The 23,718-nt window shown below is 40.7% G+C and overlaps 1 protein-coding gene and 1 pseudogene across 6 annotated transcripts in view; both read right to left on the bottom strand.

Annotated features, from left to right (window-relative positions):
- STXBP6 (syntaxin binding protein 6) overlaps positions 1-23,718 on the bottom strand; it is a 285,447-nt gene that overhangs the window by 60,904 nt on the left and 200,825 nt on the right. The window lies entirely within an intron of this gene.
- LOC149123021 (hsc70-interacting protein pseudogene) lies at positions 6,419-7,487 on the bottom strand (annotated as a pseudogene).

The following is a 23,718-nucleotide window of genomic DNA, read 5'->3' as shown; positions in this document are numbered from 1 at the left end:
AATAAAGACTGACAAAGAGGGGCTGGTGTGGTGGAGCAGCAGGTTAAGCTGCTGCCTACAATGCTGGCAGCCACTATCGGAGTCCCAGTTTGAATCCTGGCTGCTCCACTTCCAATCCAGCTCCCTGCTAATGTGCCAGGAAGGCAGCAAAAGATGGCTCAGGTACTTGGACTCCTACAACCCATGTGGGAAACCAGATGGAATTCCAAGCTCCTGCTTTAGTCTGGCCCAGCCCTGGCCATTGCGGTCATCTGGGGAGTGAGCCAGTCAGTAGAATCTCAATCACTCTCTCTCTCTTCCCCTCTCTCTGTTTCTCCCTCTCTGTCTCTCTGTCTCTCTCTCTCTCTCGGTAACTGCCTTTCAAAGAAATAAAGAAATCTTTTTTAAGAAGGTTGTCAGGGAAAGGAAAAAAAAGTTCTTTGTATTTTATGCAAAAAAGGGAGACAAGCTTATGTTCCTCTAGTGGTTCCTCCGCAAGACCCAGTGGCTGAGAGATCACCTTTTTCAAAGAGTTACTTCCCTTATAATATCACTATTCATAGCAGTGTCTCTCAACCACTCTAAAAAATCAATTTTGCCTGGATACAAATTTGTCTCAGCCTTAAAATATTATTTTAAAGAAAACACATAATCATTGTGTAGACAAAGTGATTACTGACCACCTCTATATCCTCTACTCCCTCACATTTCATAGGTATTTCTGTATATTGTCTAACATTCACATAAACATTTCTCTTACACATTGATTGAAATCATAACTTTATGTGGCTATTTCTCTTTAAAAAATAAAAAGCAAAGGTGCTCAAGAAGAACCAATCACTTCTACATCAGAGTTTGAGGCTGAGGCCAGGCAGCTGAAATGCAGAATGAATCATCTCTAAGATACTGGAGCTGTCGCAGGGCAGAGTCCTATCACAGCCTGAGCGCTCTGCGCAGCTGCAGCATAATGGCCAGGCATTTTGGTTTCAAAAAGATTGCTGATGAGAAATAAACAGCTTAGAGTTAGAAGAAAGTGACATCCACATAAAATCTTATCAGGGTCACTCCTGACTGTATCAGAGGTGACTGAGGAATGAGGAACAGAAGAATAGTCTCTGAACTGTGGGTTCAGGAAGCAAGGGCACGACCAAGCACGGCCTCTGACCCAACGTGGTGGGAACAGTCCAAGGTGAGAAATGGTTACTTGGAGCTAGTCTCCTCGCTGCTCTTCTAAACCTAATGTATGGTCATTTCAGGTGGGTTTTCACAGTATTCGTGAGAAAGAAATACAAGATTAGAAGCTGCACCAGCAACTTTATCAGGCAAAACAACCAAATGCTTAAAAAGCTCCAAAAACAAAAATATCTACGTCATTATCTGCTGCTTTCTGAACGAGGAAACTTCAGCCCTGCAGGAGTCAGTGGAAGTGGAGCATGGGCGCCTCTACACAGCACTCGTCTGTTGCTGCTCACACTACTGCTCTAAGTGCGTCATGATTCAGGGACACAGTAGATGCTGAGTCCACAGCCTACAGAAACCCAGACTTCCAAAACCAGAACAACCCATGCAATGGTCAAGTTTGTCTCCGGGCCCTACCCTTATTCTCCCACTGCTTCCTCCTCTCCATCTTAGGTGCGGGGGTCTCTGCTCAGATTCCTCACACGACCCGCATGGGCCCGACAGGCTATTTTTTGAATCTGCAGGATTTCAGAAAGAAGGTATAATTTCTTTTTAAAATTCAAAGGAACAATAAAAATGGTTGCATTTCAGTCATAAGCGCCAAGTCAATGGAGAAGAATGTGTGCTGCCCATAAACAGTCCCTGAAAGGGAAATAAGGGGTAGAATCAGTGCACAGGACTTTGAGGAAGATGTCCTAGTCTACAAAGGACTCATCACCAAGAGAGAGATTTTCCGTAAAAAAGATTCTGTGTTTGCTATCACTTGTTCCTCATCCCTTTGGACCACACTCCCATCTCCAAATATGAGGAGGAGCTGGGGGAAGAGAGAGGATGACAATGATGATGACGGACATAATGCAAAGTTTAGGAAATGCCTTCAAAGAAACACCAGAAGAGAAAGCACATGAATGGTGAAGTTTGGGTAAGTCCTGAGAAGGATCAACATCCGCACCAAACATTCTATAGGAAGACTGGTTTTAATATGAAGGTATAGTCCCACATCCAGTGACATGACCAACCTATGCCAACTGCACAGGGAATTTGAGCTGGTTTTAATATTTTCAAATTAACAATAAGGAAGCAGCACTACTTTTGGAAAGCACAGCTTCAATGGAAGGCTTTAAAAGTCAGTACTTAAAAAACCTAGTCCCTTTTATTTTAGTCTTTACCTTGTCATAATTTTACCTTTTTATTATAAAAATACATCTGCAGATTTTTATTTTGAAAGGGCATTTCATTTTCTAAGTCAATGACAGGTTCAGGTACATCACAAGTAACTTTAGACTACTAAAATCAGAAGCACGAAACCAAGAAGCTTAGCCAAGAACTGAGTTCCCCACTGGCCTTCCCAGACAAGGACCACAGTATCTAATATATTATAAATTGATACACAGTGCAAATTGATGTAGCCATGAATGAATGAATAAATGCAGGGTTCCTCAATCAAAGAAGTAACAGTTGTTGTACACACTGGAAGCCATGAACAAACTAAAAATTTATTTCAGGTTCAATTGTTCAATTTCAAAACCAAGTGACAGATTTAAGGGATCCAAATATATTCTAACCAGAACACAGGGTATCAGAAGAACTATAAGTGAAAATACAGAAAATGACAATAGTCAGTAAGTTAAAGAAATATTGGTGGACTAGAAGGAGAGAGATGCGAGGGTTAAACCATATCATAACAACCTTGTTTCCTACAATCCTTATTCTAGCAGAATCTCCCATAAGTAAATCTGTTTCAGCCTCCCTGAAAACATGATATCCGGCTTGAGATTCAGCAACCCAAGGCTTTCCATTGTGTGGGATTTTTGAACTTCCTCAGACTTTTCCCTAAAGACCTGCAGAGAAAATCAATTTGCATCAATGTTGGCCATAAGGGAAACACACAATGAATTGTAAAACCTGGATAATACTAGTTATTGCAAGTTTACCCTTTATCTGGAAGGCTGCAGTAGATCTGATTCATGGAATGTATCTGCAAAAACAAAAAAGGAAACACAAACAAAAACACCAAAAAGGGCAGAGCCAAGGCAGTCAATGCCCAGAATTCTGACAGCTGTTCGTGGTTTCTCAGAGATTAAGTCCAACACCAACCACTGTAACATACAGTGAAGGTAACAGAAAGGGTTAACTCAACTCAGAAAGTCCTGTTCTGCTCTTACTTCCTCAACTCTGGCAACAGATGTAAACATCATTTTTGATCTATTTTTGGGGAAGGTTTACAAACAGAGTAGCAAAAAACAAAGGCATCAAAGCAGCAGCTACCCTACTCCAGCATGAATTACATTTTCCCACAAAAGCTCAAAGGAATAAAACGCGAAAAAGTTTAATGTTAGGCTTTCCTCGAACATTATCCATTACACACTGCAAAGTGCAGGCCAAGCAGCAGCTCTCTTCAGGAAAAAGTCAGACTTGGTATAAATTCAATGTACATTCTACCTAGGAGGGCTGCTAAGAAGCAGTTTTAGAGCTCAAATACCCTTGAGGTGGGCAGAGACGGGAACACTTCTGCAGCCTTTTCTCCCTTTACTTGCTCTGCAGCTATGGGCCAGGCTCTCACTCGCTGCTGAGGGAGGAAGGACCTGGTCCTGTGTCCCCCAAGAGCATGTGTCCCACTGCTGAGCATGGCCTTTCAACGCATATACTTAATCCAAACTAAGCAGTGTCTAAATACACATCCCAGTGTGAAGAGACTATTCCAAAATACCCCAAACCAACTAAATAACTAAAAAACAAAACAATTAAAAGGGGGGGGGGGCAGACGACTAAAACTTGAAGGATGCAGATAAAGAGAATTTTTAAAAATTTCATTTTGAAGCCACATTTTACTTTTAATGTAGCTAGAAATATCCAGCAACTATATATTTTAGATAGAAAAAACTCATTTTCTTTCCCTTATAGCGTCATTAACATAAGAACAGAACATTTCTGGTTTAGAAATGATATTGATGTTAAATCAACAACAGGAGTCACTGTGCACTTACTCCCCATGTAGCATCTCTGTCCTTAATGTGTTGTACAATGTAAACTTACGGTATAACTAGCACTCAAACAGTACTTTATACTTTGTGTTTCTGTGTGGGTGCAAACTGTTGAAATCTTTACTTAGTATATACTAAATTTATCTTCTGTATATAAAGATAATTGAAAATGAATCTTGATGAAGAATGGGATGGCAGAGGGAGTGGGAGATGGGATGGTTGCGGGTGGAGGGTGGTTATGGGGGGAAAAAGCTGCTATAATCCAAATGTTGTACTTTGAAAATTTATATTTATTAAATAAAAGTTAAAAAATGATACTGAGGCTCAATGGAACTGAAGAATGTATTTTGTATCTGTGGAACTTAAAATTCTAAAAGCACAAGGTGTGTTTTTGGAAAAGCAGTTTCATTTTTACCCCATTTATGCTAATTCTGCAATATTAGAATATAATTAGGCAATGTATATTTAAGGAAATTAAAGAAGGAACCCAGAATTAGCTTGTCTTTCTGAATTAAGCACAGAATGTATTGGAAATTTTGAGAAAGGAAGTTTATATGGTTAATGCTTCTATAAGATTTAAAAGCATGATTTTTAGTGTATAGCCTTTTCTCATTTATCTAACAGATGTATTTCTGTCTGCCTATGTATAGCAAAGGGTTACAAATCCAAATAAATGTATTTATGACTGCGGGGTGTGCTATTTCAGAAATCTATTTCATGCGATTTATCATTTTCTTTATCCTTGTAGGGAAAGGGAGAAAGAGCAGAGTTGGGGGTATGGCTGCAGTATTTAAAGAAGAGGTGAACAAGAGGACAATGCTTCTTTCACAGTGCCAACAGCTCCGCAATGAATAGCCGTGGCTGGCATCTATTGTATAATTCATGTTGGGTGAAGAAGTTAAGTTCTTCTCTACGGATCTCAATTAATTAAAGTCTTATACTCTTCAAAATATCAAGATGAATAGTATAAAATAAACTCTTGACTGCAATAGGTATTTCCTAAGTAGAATGTTTTTTAATACGACAAGGTTTAGCCAGAGTAGGAGTCTAGCACTTAAACAGGCAATTTCATGGCCAAGTAAACTACAGCTGTTAAGGGTATCACCCTACAGTCACCATATGTATTACATATTAAATTAAATCCAGCAATAAATGTGTTTTCACAATTATGCTGTGAGGATGATAGCAGCGATGATGCCAGCAGAGGAGAAAGAGGACTATCTGTAGCTTAAGAAGATTGAGTGGGAAAGTATGACAGATGGGGTTGGGCATTTTGCAACCAGGAAAGGTAATTTTAAACACAGAAATATAAAAGGAAAACTACTCCCTTATTTCTTCTATGTGGAAGTAATATGAAAAATGTATTAATACACTGAACAAGAATAGAGCTTAGAAATCCAACTCTTATAGCATTATTAAAAAATATCCCTTTACCATAGTGCAAGATTTAAATGCAACCTGCACATTTAAAACATATAACACACAGTAAGAATTCTGTGCTCTGCCAGGTACTTCCAGCACCTATACAGGTCTTAGCGAGATACCAGGAATCTCAACAGTTTAATCAAAAGGAATCATTTATTAAAATATATCATACTTGTGTATTTGTACTGAAGCTGCCCGTACTCAAATATCTCCCTTGCCCAGTAATCCAAAGGGAAAAACTCAATGTAGGAATTAACAGTTTTTTTTACTTTGTTTTGCATATTTTTAAAGCTTAAAATGTTTAGTTTGTGATTTCTAGTAGGAAAACATTATCTGAATGAATACCTTAATGATGAACCACTGTAAATTGTTCCAGCAGCATTTGGCAAGGCAGAGGGGTTTAGATTATCTCCATCCCAGCTCTTTTGAAGAGAACATCAGAGATGCACTGGTTTGTAGTATTGCAACACCCATTAAATGATCAAACTTGCTTTTCTTTTAACAAGTTTTTTTTTTTAAAGATTACTTATTTGAAAGTCAGAGTTACAGAGAGGAGGAGAGGCAGAGAGAGAGAGAGAGAGAGAGAAAGAGAGAGAGAGAGAGGTCTTCCATCCACTGGTTCACTCCCCAGTTGGCTGCAATAGCTGGAGCTGTACTGATCTGAAGCTAGGAGCTTCCGGGTCTCCCCTGTGGGTGCAGGGGCCCAAGGACTTGGGCCATCTTCTACTGCTTTTCCAGGCCACAGCAGAGAGCTGGATCAGAAGAGGAGCAGCCGGGACTCAAACTGGTGCCCATATGGGATGCTGGCACTCCAAGTGGTGGCTTTACCTGCTATGCCACAGCACCAGCCCCTAACAAGGCTTTGATGGAAGGGCATTATGATCTCTAAATTTGGCTGAGAGTTTACTGATGAGATTTATAACTTTGGGTTTGTTCTGATATTTGGACATATTTGCGGGGTTCTGGGGCGCATCCTGGAAGGCTCCCATAACTTCTGGATCCTGCATGGCTGCAAGAACTCTGGATCAGAGAACTTCTTTGAGTCCAGGCATTCCTGCCATTTCCAGGCATGCCCCTCCCATTCCAGGCATCCTCCAGGAAAAGTACCAGGCCCCCTCAGGGAAGGCACCTGGAAAAGAGCCACACGGAGCTCCTGACTGTCCTCTGTCTTCTTCCTCCCTCTGGTCTCTCTCCTGCTCTTCTTGAGGCTTTTGAACCCTTTCTTTTCATTCTCTGATCTCTTACTCCTCACATTTTTGCTCACGTTATTTCTGTGTTCTGCGATATTCTGTGCCCTTGGTTGAACTTTCAGCAGTGTGCTAGCGTCTCCATCTAATCCAATTCACAGGTAAGGGCAGGATCATGGGCTCCTTATTCCCCATGGCCAGAAGTCTGTATGCTTTCCCTGACCCCTTGTGAGGCTGAGCTGTATATGGGTTTATTTCAAAGGTTCTGTCTCAGATGCTGCATTTGGCTTTGGTAATCTGATGAAGACACTGGCTCTCTTGGCATAAAGAAGGGGCACGTGAGGATTTGGCTGGAGGGTCCTGTGAACCAGTCAGTGGCTTTCTGCAGCTCTCCATCACGTAGGGCTTCTGTGGCTGTCCCCTTGCATTCATTTACCTGATCAATCGTCTCCTTGGTTTCCTCCACACTTTCATCTCCCATGTCTCCAGGGGCATCACATGTCTGGTTTAATTACACTGTCACTGCCAATTTTAGGAACATTTTCCTCCCTTGGTGGCTCACCCGTCTTTATGTTTTCCCCTGCCTTCCTACCGTCTGTGGATGATTTCCTCCTGCTTCACCTTTATGAGTAGTAGCAGGTACATCTTTACACCCCATGCCCCCCACCTACTTTCTCGGGAAGTGCATCTCCTTGGTCTGTAGAATGCTTGCATCCTGCTTAGACATTTTCATGAAGGCCCAAAGCAAGGGTACAAGTTCAGGAGGCAGTGGGAGGCAGGGGCACAACTCAGGAGGTTGTGACTCAATACAAAGTTTTCTGATGGACCAGGTACTAAATATGAAATGCCACTGCATTTTCAATAAGTACAAGCTGTCAAATCTAATCACAACTATGTCAAGCAAGGATAGATTTACCACTCTCGGCTCTCTATCCTCTCCACCACCACTTTACATCATGCATTCTAAATGAGGGTATACATTACTGAGTTCTAAAAAAAGGGAATGATGCAACTAAGAATCTGTCACTTTCACTCTTTAGGAAATAAAATCCAGTAGCATGTTCTAGTAAGAACAAAGGTCAAATATTTTAATGAATAGTACCTACAATTAAAATTAGCTGAATTAACTTTGGTAAATGCTAGACAATATCCCTGGAAAGCTAACCATGTATATACTGTATGGCCAAGAAGTTCCAATCCTGTGACTATATCCAATGTAGGTGAGTGCTTGGCTTACTCTCCTGCCTGAGACAACCAAAATCAACAACAACAAAATACAAAAAGTAAGTCAAAATGGATGACATAGCTAAAACTAAAGGTCCAAAGCTACAAAATTTCAGAAGAAAACAGAAAATATTTTTTCTAAAGGTTTATTTATTTGAGAGGCAGAGTTAGAGAGAGAGCGAGAGAGAGGTCTTCCGTTCACTGGTTCGCTCTCCAAATGGCCACAACAGCCAGGGTTGGGCCAGACCAAAGCCAGGAGCCAGGAGCTTCTTCTGTGTCTCCCACATGGGTGCAGGGGACCAAGCACTTGTGCCATCCTCTGCTGCTTTTCCAGGCCATTAGCAGAGAGCTGGATGGGAAGCAGAGCAGCCAGGACACAAACCAGCACCCATATGGGATGTTGGTGCCACAGTGCCGGCTTCAGAAGAAAATCCTTGCGACACAGGGATAGGTACAGAATTTTTATATATGGCACTAGAAGCACAATTCATGAAAGAACAAATTAAGTAGAGTGTCACCAAAATTAAAATCCTCTACTCTTCAGGACAATAAAAAGACAAGCCATGAATGAGGAGAAAATATTTGCAAATCTATTGTCTGATAAAGAATTTGTTTTAGGGGAATTTGTCTAAACATCTTAAAACTTATTAAAGAGAAAACAATCCAACAAAAAAATTAAGCAAAACATTTGAGCAAAATCACTAAAGAAGATATGGCTGGAAAAAAAGCATACAAAAAGATGCTTAACATCATTGGTCATTGGAGAAATGCAAATTAAAACCACTATGAAATATTTTAAAAACTAAATTAAAAAGACTGACCATAATAAGTGTTGGCTTGTATACCAGCATTCAGAAAAGCTTTACTTATAATAGTCAAAAACTGGAAACAACCTAGACCTCCATCAGCAGAATGGATAAATCATGGCATATCTACATATGGACTACTACTGAGGAAATGAAAAATAATAAACTACTGATACATACTATGATATGGGTGAATCTCAAGACAATTATACTGAGGGAAAGAAGGCAGACCAAGAAGGATCCACACTGTATGCTTCCACTTATAAAGCCTTTTTTTAGAAATACCAGTTAATGCACAGGACAGAAAGCAAACTACCTGCACATGGTGGGTGGAATGCAGGAATGTTGCGGGCCAAGAAGGGGTTGCAAGGGAGGGAATACCAAGGGCTACAAAGAAACTTTCAGGGTGATGGACAGTTTACTATTTTATTGTGTTTCTAATTCTACAGGTGTATTCATAATACAAATTTACAAATTACTTTTGGTGGAGGAAGACAGGAGCTTTCTGGACTCCTGAAAAGATTCTATATGTTGAGGGAGGTGGCCATGCATGGGTTTAAACACAGAAAATTCACTGAAGTGTACATTAAAGAGTTATCTCATGATATATAAATAATATAGTAACAAAAATGGATTAATAATAACAATAACAGCAGGGTTTCAAAAAACCCCCAGAGGTGGTGCTATGAATCTGTAACCACCTACCTGGACAGCTGAATCTCAGCACACCCCTTGCCCTGTCCGGTGCATTCCAAGGTGACTGTCAGTATGAGATCACACCTACCCAAGCATTCTCCACAGAGAAATAATCTGTAAACTTCAAAGTGAATTTATTTACTGCAATTCTGACACTTGATTTTTTGAAAATCTACTTGTACAATTGAGAGCATATCTTATTTGCTAAACTCTCTGTTTGGGTCCATGCTCTGCTTTCTGCCTGTCTCTTCTGGAACCTTTCTTGATCAAGTACTCCTCATCTTAGATGAAGCTCCTATCCTCTCTTTTCAGATTGTCCCAGTCTGTTTTGTGTTGCTAATAATACAGCACTGTAGACAAAAGTTATAAAGAAAAAAAGTTAATTATGGCTCACAATTCAAGTCCAAGATCAAAGAAGCTGCACCTGGGATGGCCTTCTTGCAGGCACAGTCCCAAGGAAGTTCAGGGTCTCACATATCAAGAGACAGGGGGCGTATGAAAGAGGCAATCTGGCTTTTATAGCAGACATGTTCTTGAGATAACCCATTAACCCACCTCCTACTGTCTTACAACAAAGATTATGTTGCAATGCAAGTTTTGGAGGGAAACAAACCATGTTCACTCCATTGCACAGACTTCTACTTGCCTGTGTACAGGCTTAACGTCTTTTCTTACAAGAATCTTTGGTTGACAGAGCAGTCCTCAAACTCTCTGCATTCTTTTGAGAAGTATGGTGGTGAGAGAGACTGAGATGTGCTTCCTCCTTATGGGGCTTCGCTACCCACTCACTCCTCAACGGCTCAGTTCTCTGTCTCCTGATATTCTCCAGAAACTGCTCCATGAACGTCGCCACACCTCCCCAAGTGTAAAACCCACTGCTTTTTCCTCTGTCCTCATCCGCCTGACTTCACTTCTCTACTCCCTAGATTAGACAAACCCTGCGATGGTTAATTTTATATGTCAGCTTGACCAGGCCAACAGCAGTGCATCTTAAACACTGTATGTCTGTGAGGGTGTTTCCAGATTTAAAAACAAAACAAAACAAAACACCATTTGGGTTAGTAGACTCAGCAGAAGGACATTCTCCACGTGGTTGGGCACCATTTAATTCTTTAAGGACCTAAAGAGAATAAAAGGCAGGGGAAACAGGAATTCTCCCTTTTCTCTTACTTTATCGTTTATGCTGTGGCACAGTTATTTCATCTTTTCTAGCCTCTGGACTGTGATTTTCACCATCAGCTCCCTTCATTTTCAAGCCTTTGGACCCTAACTGAATTGCATCACCAGCTTTCCTAGATCTCCAACATGTAGATGGCAGATCACGGGACTTCTCAGTTTCTGTAACTGTGTAAGCCAATGCTTTATAATCCATCTTCTACCAGTAGACAGACAGATATGGCTAGATAGGATATATCTATAGGAAATATACATATATTCTACCAGGTCTGTGTTCTAGAGAAATCTAATACAAACCCTAAGATACTCTTTGGATACCACAAGCCCACAAGGCCCAAAGGTGGAAAAGAGGTTGATGTATTCAAGGAAGAGAAAAAAGACCAGGAGGACAAAATAATGACAAGAAAAGAAAGAATGAGTGAGGTCAGAGACCAAAGCAAGCGCAGATCATGGAGGCTCTGATGCACAAAGCTGTGTAAATAGGAAGCAGTGGTGTAATGGGATCTGATTTTTCATTACAAAATTATCCAGCTGCTGCAGGGCAAATGGGTCATTGTAAGAATGTGCACAAAAGCAGGGAAACCCCTCTGGAACTTCTACTGCAACATCCAGGAGAGAGGTCACGGCAATGACTTAGAGCAGATAACAGTAGAGCAGACAGAGAGGAAAGGGGATTGTCTACTCTACTTCCCTTAGCCATCCAACACACACATGGAAATCCTCAAGGTCAGTTCGCAGGTCCCAGTCATGGACAGTGTATTGGAGGTCTCTGTGTACTGAGCACCACATTTTGTGCATGTCAGAATAAAGATCACTCTCTGATTTGTATTTTTATTTATGTGTGTTTGCTGTCTTATCTACCAGGCCATAAATATCCAGAGAATATAAGACTAGCTCTTTGTGTTCTCCCAGGTACTTGGTAGGGTGCCCTAAATCAGAGTCTTAACTCAAATCTAACTCCAATATGCATCTCACGACGCATCTCCATTCCCATCAGAAATAACCAAGTGTTTGCTGCATTTCTGATGACTGTGGCTAGAAGCACCTCATCCACCCTGTTTTCTTTTCTGGCCTGTCTCTGTTTTTCTCTTTTTATCCAGGGTCATTTAAGGTAATGTGGGGGTGGAGGGTGGAGAGAATAAACAAGCACACCTGACTCCCAAATTCTGACAGGTGGTGAGGGGCAGCTTCTCTCACACACAAAGCCAGCATCTCCGTGACTTCGGCTGCAAATTCCAAGGTGGCGTGCGTTGTTTTGCATTTCATTAGTATTTATGCAGCAGCCTAGGAATCATTGCTGGATTAAATGATGCCACTTGTGTTAAAGGACTGCTTCCAAAGAAAAATCCCGGGGTCTGTCCATTGCACAGCCTTGGTGAAGGTTCAGAACAAAAGGATCAAACACCTGACCCTGTAGTGCTGGGTGAGTGGTGAGCCACTGAGGTTTCTCTACTCAGCTCCCTACTGACAATATCCACATAAATTGCAACGTAATCGGAAGACAAATTGTCTTAATGAGAGGAGGCCCAATTATCAATGCTTGGACATCAGCTCTTCTCAAAGATCTGCTGTCTTCAAGCCTCCATTTGCTTGTCTCCTGGTATCTTTCCCCGCCTCAGACCTACAGCCTGGGCTAGAGACTGTTTTGATAAGGTCAATAGAATCACAGCAGTCATCGGACTTAGCGGCTACTCCATGACAAAGAGAAAAGCCGCTGCTCTCAGTAAACACCAAAGGCAGCCACAGGGATATGGCTAAATGCTTCTCCAACCTTCTGGTGTCTACACCATGGAATGAGTTCCTCAGTGTTACTGGATGTCACCAGGTGTTTCTCACTGGGAAGGTAAGGGTATGATATGCACAAAATCATTAGCAGGGGTGGCAATCTGGATAGAGAAGGTTTGTACCAATCAGAGAATTAATTAATTGAAGGCCAATGGCTATCAAACAGCATGTGGGCCTACAATCTTGGAGCTTTTCATCAAATTGTTTTTGTCCCCAAACCTTGGGTTATTCTGACTGAAATTTGGGTCAGAAATCACCACCTTTGCATCACAAAGTGACCTATGCTAGTTTTTTTTTTTTTTTAAGATTTTTAATTTATTTGAGAGGTAGAGTTACAGACACTAAGAAAGGAAGACAGAGAGAGGAAGGTCTTCCATTTAACGGTTCACTCCCCAAATGGCCACAACGGCCAGAGCTGCACCGATCCGAAGTCAGGAGCCAGGTGCTTCTTCCTGATTTCCCATGCGGGTACAGGGGCCCAAGGACTTGGGCCATCTTCTACTGCTTTCCCATGCCATAGCAGAGAGCTGGATCAGAAGAGGAGCAGCCAGGACTAGAATCATATGGGATGCCGGCACCGCAGGTGGAGGATTAACCCACTGTACCATGGCGCCAGCCCCGACCCATACTAGTTTTAAAGCTAAACTGAATAAGGGGCCAAATATAAAGTCCTTAGATTAAAAAAAATACTAAAAATTATGACTTCCAATGACTCCCTCTAAAGCAGTAATTTTCATTTTTTAATGCAAAAGCTAAAGTTCTGTTCAGCTTATTATACCAATTTGATATAATTAAAGTTCACTTAACTGATTTTATAAATATGGTTTACTCTTCGGCCTATGTAATCACAGTAATACAGAATCAAATGGTCGAAAGATTTCTTTAGAGGTTTATTCTCCACGCCATGTCTTGCCTTCCAAGCTCCAGTAGACAGACGTTTCTTCTTTTATTCCCTTAAAAGTAATCAACAGTTCACCTAATAGTTAACATGTATCACTCATAAGAAACCCTTCTTTCAGGTCAGAATTACATTTATTTGCATTTGTTTTTATTTTTATACCCTTGAAAGTTGTTATGTCAATGGTCTCCAGTTTTCTCATGTTCATTCTCCTCGGTTCATTCTGCCTACCCAAACAGGGCTTTGGTCACCCCACCCCCTACTACCACAAAGCACCACCAACTGTGTTGTCCTCCACTGACCAGAGCTGAGCTCTCCAAGTTCCTTTACTGGACACCGAGAAGATCTAAGAAGAATAGCTTAAAAGTGCATCCCCTGAATGCCAAACAGAAGACACCTAATTCACATCCAGCATCAGGAGATCTGAACCCCTCCCTCTTAGAGTTTGCTAGAAAAAGTGCGGTGCTTCATGTCCATGATCTTATTATCTTCCACGATTATTTTTAGGCCTTTCTTTGGCCACCTCCTCTGAGAGATTAGAGGGGAATTGCAATGGACATTTCAGACTGACTTTCTCTACAAGTCGTAGCAGTGTTTCCATCGCTTTATGTTCACTTACTACTACTGTCACATGCAGGAAAGTCCATTGTTGAACTTCTTGGGGGACGCAGGTAGTTCCTACTCCTCACTAAAGAATTTCATGCCTTAAAGGCAAGACTTCCGCTTTTATTTTTTCTCCAGGCCCCACTTCCATCTTGGCTCATAAAGTCAGATGGAAAAAAACTTGGTACAAATTTGTGCCTGGTCTAGGAAACCAACCATAAGGATGCTGGAGGTGATTCCTAGACACTCTCTAGTGTGAATAAGGATTCCAAACGGGTCTCATAGAATATTCATTCTTGAGTAAAATGCAAAATGAGGTACAAAAAAGGGAAAAGACCAGTACATTTGTTCCTGTAATATAAACCCATTTTTGGCAAGTCAAGAATTATAGGTAATGTAACAGACCACAGTGACTCAAGTATGCTACTGAATCTTTTCTTGGTTGCTGTGAATGTTGGAGTTCTAAGGCACTTGAGACCCTGGAAAGCACAAACACACAAGCCACACCACAAAACTATAAACAACAGCAAAACCATGTCAAATGCACGTAGATGTAGAAGATGTGACTACCATGATTACTAACAAAGGCTACTTTGGGGTCTGAGGTTGTTACAAGGATAAGACTATTGCCTCTCTGCAGTGGGCTCCCTCTGCTAAGGATGTCAGCCCACCACTGAGAGTTCTACAGGAAGAAGTCAGCGCACCCTGCAGACACAGGGTGATGTTGAGGGTGGCCGCCCTCTGGGTGATAGACCACTATCTCCAGATCTTCACAATCAGGAAGAAGTCTGTGCAGATGGTCCGAGTCCTCGGTACTGCTGTCAGTGTCTCACCCCAAAGCTGCAGTCATGATGGGTAAAGTCACTCAGGAGCCCCAACAATTCAAGTCTAAATTACAGTATTTATTTCCAGAAAATAAGTCTCAGTATAATTCTTTAAGTAATGCTATGTAGTGGATCACAACTGTCCTTGGGTCCTGGAGGCCTAGCTGGCCCCCATCTCTCCAGCCTCACTCTCTACAACACACTTCCATTGTAGACACTGCCAGAGACTTGACACCACCAGAGTGCCCAGCTGCCTTCAGGGCTTTGCAAGCATCTGCTGCTCCTGTAACTTTTCAGCCTGAGACACCCTCACAGGCACCGGCTGCACATCTATGGCATGCCTGTCCTTCACGGGCCAGCTCCAGACCCTCCCTCTGCCACAGGACTTTCCTCCACAATGCAGACACTCTCTCTCCTTTCCCCAAAATGCTTGGGGGTATTTTCTTTGCAACACTCAGAATGGGATTTTGCTGTACTGAATCTGATATACACACACAAGGGAAATATGCTGTTTGCAAGCGAATGATTGATCCTGATTGCTAGGTTCTGTTTTCATTTTTAATTTATTAGTTTAAAGCTTTTTTGTGCATCTCTTATTCATTCTGTTCATCTCCTCAGGAAGTATCCCCACCCCCACCCCGCTAACAGGTAGGAATTCAGCCAAATTTGTGACAAATCATCAAAAACTCTAAATCCACAATGCATTAGGTACCTTCAAATGAAAACATATTGCCTAATAAAATTGCAGTAGGATTTTATTATTTATGAATTTTTTGTTACCCTGGGCAAAATAAGATACAATCCTGTCAACTTTAGGGTTTTCAGGTTACATTTGGATGAAAAAAAAAAAAAGTCAATCAACAAATGGTTGTTACGTATCTGTCCATGGGGGGTTCGACAGGCTAGAAGAGACAGGAGAGTTTTCAGAGGAAGGTACGTTCTAAAGGGAGACTTGAAGAAGAAGGAGAAGCAGAGGTCCTCACAAAAGAGGAGGAAATAGCCACTCTGTCTCTCAAGTGCAAGAGAGAGTAACTGTTGGAAAAGCCACATGCCCAGAGAGGGGAGAGTAAAGACTGAAATGGGTACAGGGTGACTGTCAGGATTCTAATGAAATGGACAACGAAAACAATGACTTCTAACTCTGGCCCTCAGCCATTGTGATGTCCCCACAGAAGGAAGTACAGCGAAGGTCACGCCTTCTACATGCAGTATTTAGCTTTCCTCCTCTGTGCTGGGCCAGAGCATCAACTTTCTCCCTTCTCCCAAGGTCTCTTTTGTAAAGAGATTCATTTTGCAGATGAAAGTCCATGCTCTGACTGATGGGAACAATGAGGGCGTGGAGGAAGAACACAGGGACAGAGTCCAAAGATAACAGACACCGTTGAATGGGCCTCAGCTCTGCGCACTGTCTGTTCCTAACACAAGTCAAACAGCCCACGCTTACCAGGGCACCCACCTCACATAGACAAGGTGCCTGATTTTGCTGACAGGCAGGTGTGAAAGACCTCTATTGTCAATTCTGTTGCTCTGTAAATGAGTTAAGGGAAGCATCCATAGGACCACAAGCAAAATTAGCATATACTGAGCACTCTAAATGAGAACTTCCAAATCTTAACTTAGGGCAATGTTTTTAAGAGATGGGGGTGGGGTAGGGAGGGAGAATCACTGGCTTTGTCCTTGGTAAATGGCTCACTCCCTCTCTCCTCCTTTCGAAGAAGCAAGGATTCCCAGGCCAGAAGCCTGAACTGAGGGTGGGGGAGGCGAGAGGGCATCTCAGCTGTATATTAAAGCTTGGGGCGCAGATACTGATGTCTAATGCTTATGCCCTGGTTTCAGATTTGTTCATCATACTGCTGGCCTCCATTTCTAGCCAACATTTCCGTAGTGTTGTTCAGGTACTTAAAAGAGGAGTGTCGAAAGCCTGGTTGCCCCAGTGCTACCCACAGATACAGACCTCATTATGCTACAGACTCCATCCTAGCCATCCCATCTTAGCCACCGTGTTTAAAAGGCTCCAGAGAAAGACAGCCAGCATCCAAATTATGTCCTAAAAGAAATGAGCTCTGTTCACCAAAGCGTAAGCCAGGCAGACAGCTACTACGGTTCAAATGTTATGATAGATGGAAGGTCATTTTAATTCAAAGAGTGAAGCTAATTAAGAGAGGATTTTCTTCATAGAAGTTATTTGCTGAGACAACAAAGTAAAAAGAAATTTGTATGAGAAGACACACAATGTTCCTGCTGGGAGCCTTAGACACGTCCCTTTGCACAGGATCCCATCACTATACAGATCAGCCTGCTCTGCTGTCTCCTGGGAGGAAGAGAACCTCTTTCCTACTCCCTGTCAGTGGCACAAACTCATTAAAATGGGTGCAGTGGATGCTAGGCACTTATGTGCTCCTTCATGTACCCACACAGCACAAGACACATAGGGTTTGGCCCGGAAACTAAGCGATCCCCTCCTTAAAGGAAGCTGGCTGGAAAGGGAATGAGCCTTGTACCCAACAGCTCTGGACTGCAGCTAACTGAGTAATGCAGTGATTCTGAGGGGGCAGCGAGCATCAGAGGGAGAATGCAAAACAGCCGGCAGCAGGTTGGGGTTCTGCCTACTCATCTGTGGACACCGCAGACATGTTCTTTCCCCGTCTGGTCCCACTTCTATCATTTGTGGGAGGAAACCAGGTCAAGGGACACGATGGGCCCCTTCTAGTTTCAACATCCTATGGTTCCAGGAGTCACTTAAGTGCATGCGGTGTCCTGTGATACACCTTCTGTCAAGCCCAGAAGTCTAATAAAATCAGAAACAGAGACAATCATTTTAGATAAAAACGGTAAGGCTGATATTTCCAAATAAGAGGAGAAAATGTAAAAGATCTATTCATTAACAAATATCCGACACACAAGAAGTATCTTCAATTCTTTATACCAGTCATAGTTGGAAGACTCATCTGAGATTGACAGACAGATCACCTGTCCTGCCAAACACTGTGCAATGTGGATTAGGTGTTGTGGGGTGGGTTTAAGGCATGGGGAGGTCTCTTGGCAGGAAGGGAAAGCTATTCTGTTGGTGGTGGCAACTTTCAGAAATTCCCCTGGAGGGAATCATGACTGAATATGAAAAGTTTATGTAAATTTTCTGTCTCACTTAGGAGGAATTTAAACTGCCAACACTCAGAGCATAAAGCAGTGTGACTATTCTTTTATTCTGGAAGAAATCTGAAGGCACAAATAACATTCATTCAACAAATATTTACTGTGTGCACACTGAAGGAGAGCTGATGCACGCGAGGTGGGAGGGGGAGGGAGAGGATGAGTTGAAAGGCAGAAACAAGGACAAGGTGATCCAAGGACAGCCCTACTGTCCTTGGATGTGTATGCCTTTCAGAAGAGAAAGGGCATGTTCCTAAGTGCTAAAATATAACCATAATGTGATAAACACCATGATGTGTATTTCTTAACCACCAGCAAGCATATAATCAGGTATTTGGCGGAGGCAAAGAATACACATTGTATAGAGAGGGAGAGTGAGGCAACAGGTATGTGTCTGGTGGACGCAAGACCAGCATCATTTGAATGGCAACCAGCAAGATGGGTAAGGCTTACAGGGATCAAGACAAGAGAAGCAAAGCAGATCTGAATCAAACCATCCTTGTGCTTCCATGGCTAAACAGATGGGCCCTCCTATCTAGAATGGGCTGGTTCACAATACAGAAATGATGCCAACCAGAGTGCAGCTGATTTCTTTTGGATTGTCTTGACCTGGGATGGATCTTAAGACAACTCATATCCTGGACAAGAATCCTGGATACTCCTCTATGTTCAGACTCAATGTTTAGGAAGTAATCTTGCTAAATATGTATTTATATTCAAAAACAGAACCCCAAGCTTCCTGGTCTTGTTTCCTGTCCTTAACACAAAGGCATTATTATTTTCTTGAGAAGGAAATTACTCCAGTATCTCTGTCCAGGCTCTGACACTCTGGTTTGCCCTCAATCTTCTTCCTCTTCGTGAAAGGGCACTCAGAGCTGTAACAATGACTACCAGTGTGGGACAGCACAAGGGGTTTGATGTAGAAGCAGCAGTGATGTGCTTGTGTTTCTGTTTAAATGTTGGGAACGATGTGGAGAGAAAACAGACTATTACTTCCCTTGAGATTTGCTATCCATTAAAAATTCAGCTGCAGGGCTAGGTTCATTGCATTTTAAAATCTAAGTCAAGAGGCTAAAGTTGGCAATTGGGCATTTGGGTATGCAAAGGTACTTACTGGTTTTGAACAATTTCAAGAGGTAATGTTTAAGAACATTAAAAATTAGAGCAATGATGAACTAGATGCAGGTGGAAAGTGAATGAATTCTGGCACTACAATTTAACCACAGCCACGTAGTGTTCTGAGCTGAAGGTAGTCAGTTTTGTTGGTTTTCTTAAAATTTTTTATCAAAGTATTTGATTTTTTTAAACTTCGCTTCCCTTCTCACAAAATTTCTTCTTAAAAGTGTTAAATTCATTCTGTAGGTATCTATTTGGAGTGATATGCAGCTGGTATTGCTTTGCCAGTGTAGCCTGGTTAAACAGCAATGAACATCGGTGAGTATATTAGAAATCTGGCCACTCAGGGGGTACCTAGAAGGCAGTCAGCTGGGTGTTTGTTAACTGAATGGAATGGCTCTTTCATGATGATCTATACCTAATGGCCTCAAAGCCAATTATGAATACTCCGCTGCCTGCTGGCCACCTATTCTTTTTAAATAGGCAATACATCCACATTGTTCAAAAACCCTGACCTTTGTGTCCATCTACTGCATTCTTTACTCCCTCTCTTGCAAGCTTTTTTCCTGGGTTTATTTCTGTAGAAAAACCAAATATGAGTAGTGAGTAGATATTTTCATTTACACAAAAGGAAGGTCACTATATATATTTTCTTTTTTCCCAAAGAAACCTTATATTTAAGGAGCACAAATTTTACAAGTACAACTTTAGGAATATACTTATTCTTTCTACCATACCAGCCCTCCCACCACCCCACTTCTACCTCCACTCCCACCCGACCTCCTCCTCCCTCTCCCATTCCTCGTCCTGTTATCCATTAAGATTCATTTTCAATTAACTTTGTACACAGAAGACCAACTCTATCCTAAGTAAAGATTTCAATAATTTGTGCACACATACACAAAACAACTGTGTGAGAACATGTTTTACAGTTAATTCTCAAAATATAACACATTGAGGACAGAGGTTCTGCATGGGAAGTAAGTGCACAGTGACTCCAGTTGTTAATTTAACAATTAACATTTATCATTCTTATGTATGACATCAGTTATCACCTGAGGATCTTGACATGAGCTGCCAAGGCTACATAAGCCTTTTGAATCCACAATCCGTCAGTACTTAGACAAGGCCATAAGCAAAGTGGAGGTTCTCTCCTCCCTTCAGAGAAAAGTAGATTCTTCTTTGATGGCCACTTCTTTACCCTAGGGTCTCACTCACAGAAATCCGATCCTTCATGTAGGACTTTTTTTTTTTTTTTTTTTTTTTTTTTTTTTTTTTTTTTGCTATAGCGTCTTGGCTTTCCATGCCTGAAATGCTTCATGGGCTTTTTAGCTAGACCAGAATGCCTTAAGGGCTGATTCTAAGGTCAGAGTGCTATTTAATGCCATGGCACCATCTGTGTATACAAAGGCTATTGATTTTTGTGTATTGATTTTATATCCTGCTATTTTACCAAACTCTTCTATGAATTCCAATAGTCTCTTGGTGGATTCTTTTGGATTCCATATATATATAGAATCATGTCATCTGCAAATAGGGAGAGTTTGACTTCCTCTTTCCCAATTTGTATCCTTTGATTTCTTTTTCTTGCCTAATGGCTCTGACCAAAACTTCCAGGACTACATTCAACAACAATGGTGAGAGTGGGCATCCTTGTCTGGTACTGATCTCAGTGGGAATGCTTCCAACTTTTTCCACTTAAATATGATGTTGGCCATGGGTTTTGTTATAAAATGCCTTGATTGTGTTAAGGAATGTGCCTTCTATACCCACTTGCTTAGAGTTTTCATCATGAAAGGGTGTTGTATTTTGTCAAATGCTTTCTCTGTATCTATTGAGATAATTATATGGTTTTTGTTCTTCAGTTTGTTAATGCAATGCATCACATTGATTGATTTATGAATGTTGAACCAGCTCTGCTTATCAGGGATAAATCCCACTTGGTCTGGGTGAATGATCTTTCTTAGGTGTTGTTGGATTTGATTGGCTAGAATTTTGTTGAGGATGTTTGCATCTATGTTCATCAGGGAAACTGATCTGTAGTTTTCATTGTCTGTTGTGTCTTTTCAGGTTTAGGAATTAAGGTAATGCTGACTTCATAGAAAGAATTTGGGAGGATTCCCTTTCAATTGTTTTGAATAACTAGAAAAGAATTGGAATTAATTGTTTTCTTCTCTAATATTATTGATTTGGGTCTTTTCTCCTCTCTCTCTTTTTTTTTTTGGTTAATTGGGCCAAAGGTGTGTCAATTTTGTTTATTTTTTCAAAAAATCTGCTCTCTGTTTTGCTGATCTTTTGCATTGTATTTTTGGTTTCAATTTTTGTTGATTTCTTCTCTAATTTTAATTATTTCTCATCTCCTACTAGTTTTGGGTTTGGTTTGCTGTTGTTTTTCTAGCTCCTTGGGGTGCATAGGTAATTCATTTATTCGGTACCTTTCCAATTTCTTGATGTAGGCACCAACTGCTATAAACTTTCCTCTTTACACTGCTTTTGCTGTATCCCCTAAGTTCTGATATTTTGTATTGTTGTCTTCATTTGTTTACAGAATTTTTTGATTTCTCTTTTGATTTCTTCTATGACCCACTGTTCATTCAGATCATATTGTTCAGTCTCCACGTGTTTGCATATGTTCTAGAGATACCTGAGTTGCTAATTTCCAGCTTCAATTTATTGTGGTCTGAGAAGATGAATGCTGTGATTTGATTTTTTTTTAATTTGCCAAGATTTGCTTTATGGCCTAGCATGTGGTCAATCCTAGAGAATGTTAAAGGCACTGCTGAGAAGAAATTGTATTCTGCAACTGTAGGATGAAAAGTTCTGCAGATTTCTGTTAAGTCCATTTAGTCTATGGAGTCAAGTATCTCGGCTGTTTCCTCACTGATTTTCTGTCTGGTTGATCTGTTCATTGCTGAAAGTGGGGAATTGAAGTCCCCTGTTACGACTGTTTTGGAGTCTATGTCTCTCTTTAGATCCCTTACCATTTCTTTTAAATAGTCAGGTGTCCTGTAATTAGGTGCATATATGTTTATATTAGTTATATCTTCCTGTTGAATTGATCCCTTAATCATTACATAGTGCCCTTCTTTGTCTCTTTTAACAGTTTTTGTACTAAAGTCTATTTTGTCTGATATTAGGATGGCTACATGAGTCTTTTTTGGTTTCTGTGGCATGGAATATCTTTTTCCTTCATTTCACCTCCAGTCTGCAAGCATCTTTATTGCTGAGATCTTGTAGGCAGAAAATAGATGGGTTTTGTTTTTAATCCAATCAGCCAGTCTGTGTCTTTTAATGAGAGTTGAGGCTATTTATATTCAAGATGATTACTGATAAGTAACAACTTTACCCTGCCATTTTCCCATAAATATTCCTATATTTTACTTTGGATTACTTTCGTATTTTACTCAGAGATTTTCTTCCTTAACCTCTTGTGTATTGATGACCATGTTTCTGTGTAGCTTCAGGTTTCTTCCATAGCTTCAGGCTTTTCTGTGACAGTAAGTCCTTCCTCACTCTAAGGAACCTGCTTATTTTTCAAATTTAATTTTTGTTTATATTGATATTTTCATCCTTTGGGAATTTATGAAGGAATATGGTATAGGGCATACATTCAACTTTACTAATTGGTGTTTCAGTTTGTTCCATTACCATTAACAGTACAATTTTCCTTACTGATTTGAGATACTATTTTTACAATATATAAAATTCCCCATGTACTTATGTTGACTATAAATTCCACATGGGATCCTCAGTGCTACCAGATACCTAATCTAATGCTGGGAGAATCATTTAATTACCTAAATGCCTCTTCTTAAACTTCTGAATTTTCTCAGAAGACATCTTGGGACTTTCAGTTCTAAGACATGTTTCATCCTTACTTGTTAATCTTATGCCTAAAATTCAGTAATTTCTTTCTATTTCAGAGGTTATTTGGTATCTGGGCAGATCTGTGAACAATGAACACTAGTAAGGGGCTACTATGCTTATGACTATTTTTACTGCAATGAAATTGTGAGCAAGAACAAATAATTATAAAAACACACAGATACCAGGGAAATACAAATATAAACCACAATGAGGTATCACCTCACTCCAGTTAGAGTGGTTATCATCCCCAAATCAAAAATAAATGAATGAATGAATGAATGAATAAATGTTGGCGAGGATGTGGGGAAAAAGATATCCTAATACACTGTTGGTGGGAATGTAAACTAGTACAACCATCATGGAGATTCCTCAGAAATCTGAAAATAGATTTACCATGTGACCCAGTCATCCCAAAGGAAATGAAGTCAGCATATAAAAGAGTTATCTGTACCCTCATGTTTATTGCAGCTCAATTCACAATAGCTAAGATATGAAATCAACCCAGATGTCCAGCAACTGATGACTGGATAAAGAAAATGTGTTACATATACACTATGGAAGACTACTCAGCCATAAAAAAGAATGAAATCATGTCTTTTGCAACAAAATGAATGCAACTGGAACTCATCATGATTAGTGAATAACTCAGTCCTAAAAGACAAATATCATGTTTTGCCTGATTTGTGGTCATTAATATACAGAACACACTACTTAGAAAATTAAAAAAAATGAAATCCTGACATTTGCAACAAAATCTATGCAACTGGAAACCATTGTATTTTTTGAAATAAGCCAGTTCCCCAAAGATAGATATAATAC

The sequence above is a fragment of the Oryctolagus cuniculus genome, chromosome 12, assembly GCF_051225735.1.
Source record: "Oryctolagus cuniculus isolate XC-2025 breed Fujian yellow rabbit chromosome 12, ASM5122573v1, whole genome shotgun sequence".
In the NCBI taxonomy this organism is placed as follows: Eukaryota; Metazoa; Chordata; class Mammalia; order Lagomorpha; family Leporidae; genus Oryctolagus; species Oryctolagus cuniculus.
This window is presented reverse-complemented; position numbering and strand designations above follow the sequence as displayed.